Source organism: Chlorocebus sabaeus, chromosome 1, assembly GCF_047675955.1.
Source record: "Chlorocebus sabaeus isolate Y175 chromosome 1, mChlSab1.0.hap1, whole genome shotgun sequence".
Lineage (NCBI taxonomy): Eukaryota > Metazoa > Chordata > Mammalia > Primates > Cercopithecidae > Chlorocebus > Chlorocebus sabaeus.
This window is the reverse complement of record NC_132904.1, coordinates 129,335,927-129,344,915: the sequence shown is the minus strand read 5'-3', so window position 1 is coordinate 129,344,915 and position 8,989 is coordinate 129,335,927.

Below are 8,989 nucleotides of genomic sequence, written 5' to 3'. Positions count from 1 at the left end.
TGATATATGTGCCTGGAGCTCAGGGGATGAGGCCAGGGCTAGAAATATAGATTTAGGAGTCATTGGCATATAGATGATAATTAAAATCATGTGAATGACTGTGGTTATCCAGGGAGCATGTGGAGTGAGAAAACCAGCGGGTGGAGGACAGAACCCTGTGAAACGACAGCCTTTACAGAGCAGATGGAGGAAGATGAGCCCACGATGGGGCCAGAGGAGAAACCATCCAAGGTACAAGGAGAGCCAGGGAACACGGTGTCATGGAAGCCTCAAGAAGGAAGGAATGATTAATTATATCACACGTAGCACCGAAACCCAATCAGATCAGGATCTTAAAACGCCTATTACATTTGACATTTAGGAGCTCCTGAGTGACATTTTCTGAGAATATATTCAATTGGAAGTGGAAGCAGAAGCCAAATGACTGAGGACTGGGAGGGGAAGAAGGGGATTCCGTTAGTATAGATCTCACCTGAAAACGACAGATGAGGAGGGGAAGAGGTGGACGGGGTGGTCACTACCTAGATAGGTATTAGGTAGAACAGATGGTGGTGGAGTAGCTGATGCTCTGTGCTTTTGTTGCAAGGTCCTTCATCACTGCTCCACATGTTTACACGTCATTCAAGGAATTATTAAATTAATAGTTCTTCCATGAAATCTCTGAAGATCTTCCGATGGGGAAGTATTATCTCCCTTCTCCGAACTCTCACAACTCCAAATGTGTGGTTCTGTGAAGACATTCACTTCTGTTTTTCTTTAAACCTCATATTATGTTTACTTATTTATCTACTCAATTTTTAGATCATTAAGTACCTCAAATATATTTGTTCAATATTTATTTTCCAGTGTTCTATATGCCTATATTTTAGAACGTAAAGTAGCCAAACAATGCCGTCAGGCCAGCAGGAATTCAATAATTATCGCAGGAATATATCAACCTGGACATCAATCACAACTACCTAGAAATGTTTTGGAACTTTGGTTAGCATCGAGTGTTGTTAATAGAATCAATTGGCAGAAGGTGACCCGTAGGTAATATTTTTACCCTAATTGTTGACAACGTTCTTTAGCTTGGGCTTCTGCTGTACATGGTTCTGGGAAAAATCTGAAGTTGAATTTCCCACAAAGGTAGCAGTTCTCACCTGTCTGTGGTGTGGAGATTTTAAAGTGTTGGGAAGAAAAGTCAGCCGGAAGGGCTTGAATGTGGTGCTCTCACATCTTTGATAACAAACAATACCTTAAACAAAAACTGCTCTTACAGGGTTGGCTCAAGAGAGCCCTTCAAAGAAGTCTGAGCACACTTTTCTCTTTTTGTGTCATTTTAGAGGGTAATGGTTGTCAAGTCCCAGTTGTTCCAATATTTAATTTATATGAATAATTACAGACATTTGGATATTCTCATAGGATTTCTTTAGAAATCCACATGGATGCCTTTGTTTTTGTTCCCTGGGAAGTCACTGTTGGGAGAGGATGTGTAAAGACAGGGTTATCTATCCCTGTGTCTTCCCAGAAATCCTAGCACTAGGATAACAGTTAAATGGTTTTCTTCTAAAAATGAGAGAATTTTAGGGAGAGACTGGGCACTTACTAATTGAAGTGCATTTCCTTTTCAAAGGCAGTCTCACATGGGGCCTGTTTTTACCCAAAGCAGGAGGAAACCATGATTTCGATTGTTTTTATGTGTGAGCAGAGGAAGCTGTTTTGGACAGAGCTCTATGGACAGTCACCCATTTCAGCCCCCACTGATGGTGCAATGTCCCGTCACCTGTGCGTATCTGCAGGGGAAGGATCGAAGTAGCAGAGAAGGGCCTCTTGCCTGGTTGAATGCTCTGCTGCTGCTGAGTTGAAATTCTTAATAATTTTTGAACAAGGGCGTCTGCATTTTCATTTTGTATTTGGCCCTGAAAATTATGTAGGCTGTCCTAAGTGTCAGCACTGGGCCATGCTGATGGTGGATCCTCAGCTCCACTTGCGTACATGACTAAAAGACTCCTCAGGGTCCTGTTGCTGGTGACAGCACCTCATCTCCAGGGGTGCTGGGGAAGAGTGAGAATGGCGAAACGCTCACTTGTTAGTCTTCTTGAAACAGCTCAGCATGTTCGCCAGCCAGCAGCATCATCTTCGTATAAGATAACCTGAACATTCTACATACTTAATGAGACCACTGGAGTGTCTGTTCCAATTACCTTTTTGGGGAAAAAGAATGGAACATGCTGGCATGAATGAATAGCAGCTGAGTGTTCATTTAAAAGGTCAAGTCTATTCAGTCTCTCCACTTGGTGCGCTGGTCCCACTGCCCCACTCTTGGCACTTTAATCAGATGCTTGTTTCGCAGTCCAATGTGGCACACCCCGGGTTCGATGGGGCCAGTACATTGTGCATTTATTTGGATTAGCGTGTCTTATATTAAGTTTTCTTTTCAAAGAGGTTTATGCAGAGCAACAGATAATGAAGTTTCTGCTGCAGTGCCATCAAGAGGCAGGCAGAAAAGCATTTGCTGGACAGAACACGCTTTAAGATTGTGAATCAAACAAGTGAGCCCAAGCCTGCCTGGGGAGTGATTTTCTTAAAACAGTAGTGACAAAATCTCATAGAGATGCAAAGACGATGCCTGGAAGCCTGGAGCCATCCTTCATTTTGGATGACCGCTCAAGATTGCAAATATTTGTGGAGAAGTTACAAGCTGCCAATAGCGGCGTGGAACTTACAGTGGAAGCATAATTTGAGTGTTAGACAAGGATGGCAGGGCAGAGCTTCGTGATTAAGTTAATATGTATTGATATTTCTCCTGTTGTTTTGACTTCCTAGGCTGTTTAAATTCACTCTTGCCACAACAAAATACAAAAGAGGCTGCAATGACATTGATTTTTTGGAAATCTTGCCTCTGAAAGATAGTGTGTTTTTTGTTCTGTGTACGTGTGTGTGCTTGCACTTCAGCATTGACAGGAAGGCAGAAATGTTACAACTGTGACACAAATAATTATGTGAAATTGTTAAGCATAAATTATCAAGGGAAATGCATTTTGATTGTGAGCATAAATCAATTTTATGTGTTCTGAAATTGCCACCATTTGAGTTTGCTGAGGTGACTTATTTCTGGCAGCTGTAAGCACATGATAGTTTGAAAATAGACACTCTGGTGTCTCAGGTCTTCATCAAAACCTGGACTCCTTGATTCGTACTGAGAAAGACCGCAAGTGTGAAGGGGTTTGTGTGTGTAAAGAAACGCCCATTTCACACTCTTTGACCTGAAGCAAGCGAGATTTGACTAGGCCTACATTCCTTCAACAAGGCTTTAGCCACGCAGATTTAGCCCCTTTGTTTAGCATGGCCTGCAATACCTGTGCTTCCAATTCAGAAACAAATTTAGCTGCAAACTTCCAGCCTATTCTTACACCATGAAACATGCTTCATCATAATTGAAAAAGATTTGTTTAGTTTTAGCAGACAGACAATACCCTATTATCTGGCCATCTCGCTACTATCTAAATGGAAAGAACCAATAATAAGTATAAACAGAATGTCTACAAACCTAAATGTTAGTCTCTGCATTTTATACTTGGAGTTTCTGAGGTTGGGGGCGCGGTGCATCTATAGATGCATAGATTAGATGCATCTATATTCAAATGTGAATGCATATATTATATTCACATTTGAATATAGATGCATCTAATCTAGGGATTTTCAATATTCAAAACAAAGTAATAGTGCTTCTCTTAGGAAACCCAAGTCAGAGAATCCAGCAAGTTGTCTTTCTTCCCCAGATTGTAAGCCCTGCTCAGCCCTTCCCTCTCTGCAGGCAGACAGCACTGGCCAGGCGGAAGGCCGCAGCAGCCTGCGGAGGCTGGAGGACTGCGTTTCCTCTCTCACTCTCTGTTTCTGTGATTGAACACTTTTTGGGAGCAGAGAGAAGTCACCTGACTGTTTTGGTTTGGAGGGACTGCTGGTCAGACTGGAGGGAGCAAAAAGCAGCAGAGACCAAGATGGTGATCATGAAGGAGTGTGACCTATCAACTGTGCCAAAAAGGACTTTAAAACAACACTGGCTGAGCAACACTGACCCCAGCTTGCTCTTAGAAGTGCTGGCTCTTTCCTCTTGAGGATGGCGCGTGCCCTGGGACCTGGAGGCAGGACTGTGGCACCGAGAGCACAGCCTCTGGGGCAGACTGCTGGGGTCTGAGTCCTGGCTCTAATTCCATAGCTGTGTGACTTTTGGCAAAGTATTTAACCTCTTTCTGCCTTGGTTTCCCCACCTGTGAAATGGGGAAGATAACAGTACCCACCTCAGAGGTCTGTTAAATGAAATAAGGTAATCTATAGAAATATAGAAAATGGCTGGAAGAGGATTTGGCACATTGAAAACACAGTATGTGTCTTAGTTGTTTATCTCTACAGAGATAATTCAGAATGCAGCAGTCACCCTCATATCTGCCTTCAGGAAAGAGCTATAATGGTAACTTCATACCTAAATCTATATCTACTCTTTGAATTGGGAAAAAAAGTTTCAGTATTTCTTCCACAAATGACTTTTAATTGTTTTTATTTTTCTAACCCCAGAGTGGGGTAAATATTTCAGTCAAATTTCTGAAAACTTTATAGGATTCTCAAAAATGGATGGGGATGTTGAACTATCTCAAAAGTAGGTAGCACCCTGTGAGTCTTGAGGAGAAAACCAATACTGGGAGTTAAAATGACCCCAAATTATTCTAAATTGAAGCAGGTATTTAAAATGCGTTTTTAAAAAGGATAAATACAAACAAGAAATCAAAGATGAAATGATTGGAAGGCCTGAAGTTGTCACTGACAGATAATGTGGTGATGTACAAACAAACCACAGAGAATTAAACCGTTGTGACCAAAAGCAGAGGTCAGTGAAGTTTTCAGATACGATATTAACTAAAAAAGAGCAAAGGCGTTTCTGCATACTAGTCGTAACAGCCAGAAGACTTTGAAAATCCAGGATACCCCCTATAACAACCAACACCAAAAGCAACATATGTAGCAAAGAATACAATGAATATTTAAGAAAAAATATAAAAATCTGTTATGGATATTTAGAAATAAAACAAATATATGTTGAATCCTTTCATACTCTGAATAGGATAATTTATCACAATAAAGATGTCAATATTCCCAGATTAATCTATACATTCAATGCAAATCAAATGTCCAATTAAAGTACTAGCTGATTTTTTTTTAGACAGAGTCTTACTCTGTCACCCAGGCTGGAGTGCAGTTGCGCTGTCTTGGCTCACTGCAACCTCCGCCTTCTGGGCTCAAGTGATCCTCCCACCTCAGCCTCCCAAGTAGCTGGGACCAAAGGTGTATACCACCACACCCAGCTAATTTTTTGTATTTTTTTTGGTAGAGACAGCGTTTTGCCCTGTTGCCCAGGCTGGTCTCAAACTCCTGAGCTCAAGTGGTCTGCCTTCCTTGGCCTTGCAAAGTCCTGGGATTACCAGTATGAGCCACCGTGCCTGGCCCAGCTGGATTTTTTTTTTAGTAACTCAGTGAAGGTATTCTAAATGTATATGAGAGGACAAAGGTCCATGCATAGCTAAGTCAACTTTATGAAAGGAGAGATGTGCCATAAAGTTATAGTAGTTAAAACATGTGGACTCTAAGAACAGACAAAATAGGCCAATGGAGCAAAAGACCATCCTCAGAGATAGAACCAAATTGATTTGATAAATTTTGTAGATGGTAGTAGAATCAATCAGGAAGAGGCTGTCTTTTTAACAGATGTGATGGAGAACCTGGCTTACTACATAGAGAAAAATAAAACTGGATATCTCACTGGAACCACCTGTGAAGGTGGACTTCATGTTAATTGCAGACCTAAATCTGAAAGGTAAAAAGTTAATAGAAAGTAATGTTAGGGAATCTTTGTGACCCAGGATGGGGGAAGACTTTTTAAAACACTAAAAGTACAAAAAGTACATAAAGGCAAAATTAGATTACAGTAAGATTAGGTGCTCTGTTCAACAAAAGATGTCATGGATAAAATCAACACTAAGAGATTGAGAGATGATATGTAGGTTGATAAGCTGAAGAGATTAATACCTAAAAAATCTTGAGACTTAGCAAGAGAAAGACAAGAGCTCTAAAAGAAAAATGAGATATGAATAGCAAATTTGTATAAGATGAACCCAAATTAAACCAAACAAGCAATACAAAGAGATGCTAATTTTTTTTGAAATTAAAGGCAATGGAAATTCCCATATAACTGACAATAATTAGGAAGCTGGGTGATATGTCGATGAGGGTGAGGGGATACAGGAACCCTCACGGGGGGAGTAGAGACTGAGATTGTCATTGTGAAGAGTAATCGGAAAGTACGTATACATATACCCTACTGTCAAGCAGTTCCCTCCTAGGTGCATATCCCAGAAACTTCTTCCAGGCCAACTCCAAGGATGGCATTGTTCATGGTAGAGGAGAGATACATATTAAGGCAGGAATGGATAAATAAAGCATGATGGACTCACACTGTGAATTACAATGACACATTTAGAAGCAACAGAACAGATCTACCCAGCACAGCATGGCTAGATCTTAAACCCATAGTGTTCAGTGTAGAAAGAAACTGAATGAGGTCTATAGCACAATACAGTATTGGTAGAGTGAAATACATGTAAACAAATCAAATAACATGTTTTACAAGATCATATGTAAATGAATGTGTGTATATGTGTGCACGCTCACCTTTCTAACATGTTTACATGGTTGCTTATGGGAGAAAAGGACATAGGAGTGAAGAATGGCACAAAAATGGGGCTGTGTATGAACTTAATGGTGTAAGTGTGCCCATAAATAAGGCTTGTAATTAACTCAACTCTCTGCACATGAGGTCAACGCTAAAGGGCTGGGAAGAAACATTTAAAGAGTTTAGGAACCAGCCTCTACCATGTCCCTAACAAAACCCTGTTAAAGACCATCCAGCAAGTCTGCCTTGCATACAACTCAAAAGTCTGTGTTACAGATGATGCCTCTGCTGCTGCTGTGAGCAGAAACTCTGATTTCTCCTGTACTGAGGTTGATGTAACTTTATTTTTGGCATACAGCCACTTTTCCACAAGTGGAATATCAAGGCATTCCTCTCCACTACAGCAATTTGGGAATTTCATTTAGCTTCATTATGTTAAAAGTTCACTCAACCTGAGTGCATGATAAGCAACTTCTATTGCATCTTCCATATTCGTGTATCTAAGGAGAAGGCAAGTTGCTCTCCAAATTTATGCAGATGCTAGAATTCTAAGATGAAAAATAGTGGGAAAAACAGTTCACAAGTCTCAGATGCTAAATAACAACAGCGAGGATTCAAAAACTGTTTCCAGATTTCCAGAAAATCTTTAACTTCATCAAGAGATAAATCAGATTGCAGGTGCTATTGACAGCTATTAAAGCTGGAGGATGGCCCATCTTGATTGGGAAAAGCAAATTAAAAGAGGCAGACAATTAACCCTTTACGCATGTATCATTTAATCTATTTTCACAGACTTTTTAGTTTTATGCTTTCTAGAAACTTAATTATTAGAGGTCACCATTTTTTAAAGTCAAATTTATCTATTGAAAACCCTAAATTTGGCTGGGCACGGTGGCTCACACCTGTAATACCAGCACTTTGGGAGGCCAAGGTGGGCAGTTCACGAGGTCAAGAGATCGAGACCATCCTGGCCAACATGGTGAAACCCCATTTCTATTAAAAATACAAAAATTAGCTCGGTGTAATGGTGTCTGTCTGTAATCCCAGCTACTTGGGAGGCTGAGGAAGAAGAACTGCTTGAATCTGGGAGACGGAGGTTGCAGTGAACCGAGATCGTGTCACTGCACTCCAGCCTGGCAACAGAGTGAGACTCTGTCTCAAAAAACAAAAAACAACAAAAAACAAAAAAAGCCCCCTAAATTTACAAAGAAAAGAAAGATAAAAACATAAATGGAGTACATCACTCTCCTTTCTGAGATGCATTAGAAATTTTTGGAAACTAGAATATTCTATGTGCATTCAGAAATGCCGTGTATTTATTGTACCCTCTAGATGGCTACCAGTGAGTATTAAATAAAATATTCATTGAAATAAAAGGTTGATTAAGCTCAAAGTGGTAATGGACGTCCATGTTACACAGGGTATTTCTCAAAAGCATTTCCTATGCAGGTAATTTGTATGCATTACTTTTATAGTTTTCATTCATTCATTGATTCACTCATTCATTCATTCATTCATTCATTCTTGAGTCTTTCATTCATTAAGTATTGCGTGCCTATTCCATGCCAGGGACTGTTCAGCCTTTGGTGGCACCCTCACTGGCCTGCTGTCCACTGCAGGGGCCATGCCTATCTGTAGTCCCAGAACCAGCAGAGTCCACGGAAATAGGATGCTCTTAACTTTTAAGGGGACATTAGGTCCTGTCCTCCAATTCCACTGAGACGTTGCCCACATTCTTTTTCAAGACTTTTTAGGGAGGTCCTTTTTCTGACTTCCTGTATCTCTGTACCCTGTTCTTGACTCAGTATTTAATACCAAGTGTTCAATAATATCAGTGCAGTTGTATTTCTTACTCTTTGTGAGACAATGTAGTTTCTATCATTCTTCAGTACCTGAGCAGGGGTGGGTGGGTAGGGGTGGGGTGGGGGGGAAGAGCAGTGACTGTTACTCTATATCAGGCACTGTTCTCAACATTTTACATGCTTTTAGTCAACTTGGCCTTACCGTGACCCTCTGAGGAGCTAGAAAAACACCCAGCTCATATCACTTATATGCTAAACAACAAGTAAGTCAAAAACTGCTTCCAGACTTTCAGAAAATCTTTAACTTCATCAAAGGGATAAATCAATTTGCAAGTGCTATTGTCAGCTACTATCATAATAATTAATATTAGCCCCATTTTACAGATAAGGAAGCTGAAATCTAGGAAGTTTAAAAGATGTGCTCAAGGCTTCATAGCCAGAAAGTAAAGGAGACGTGAATTTCACGACGAGACATGGTTGA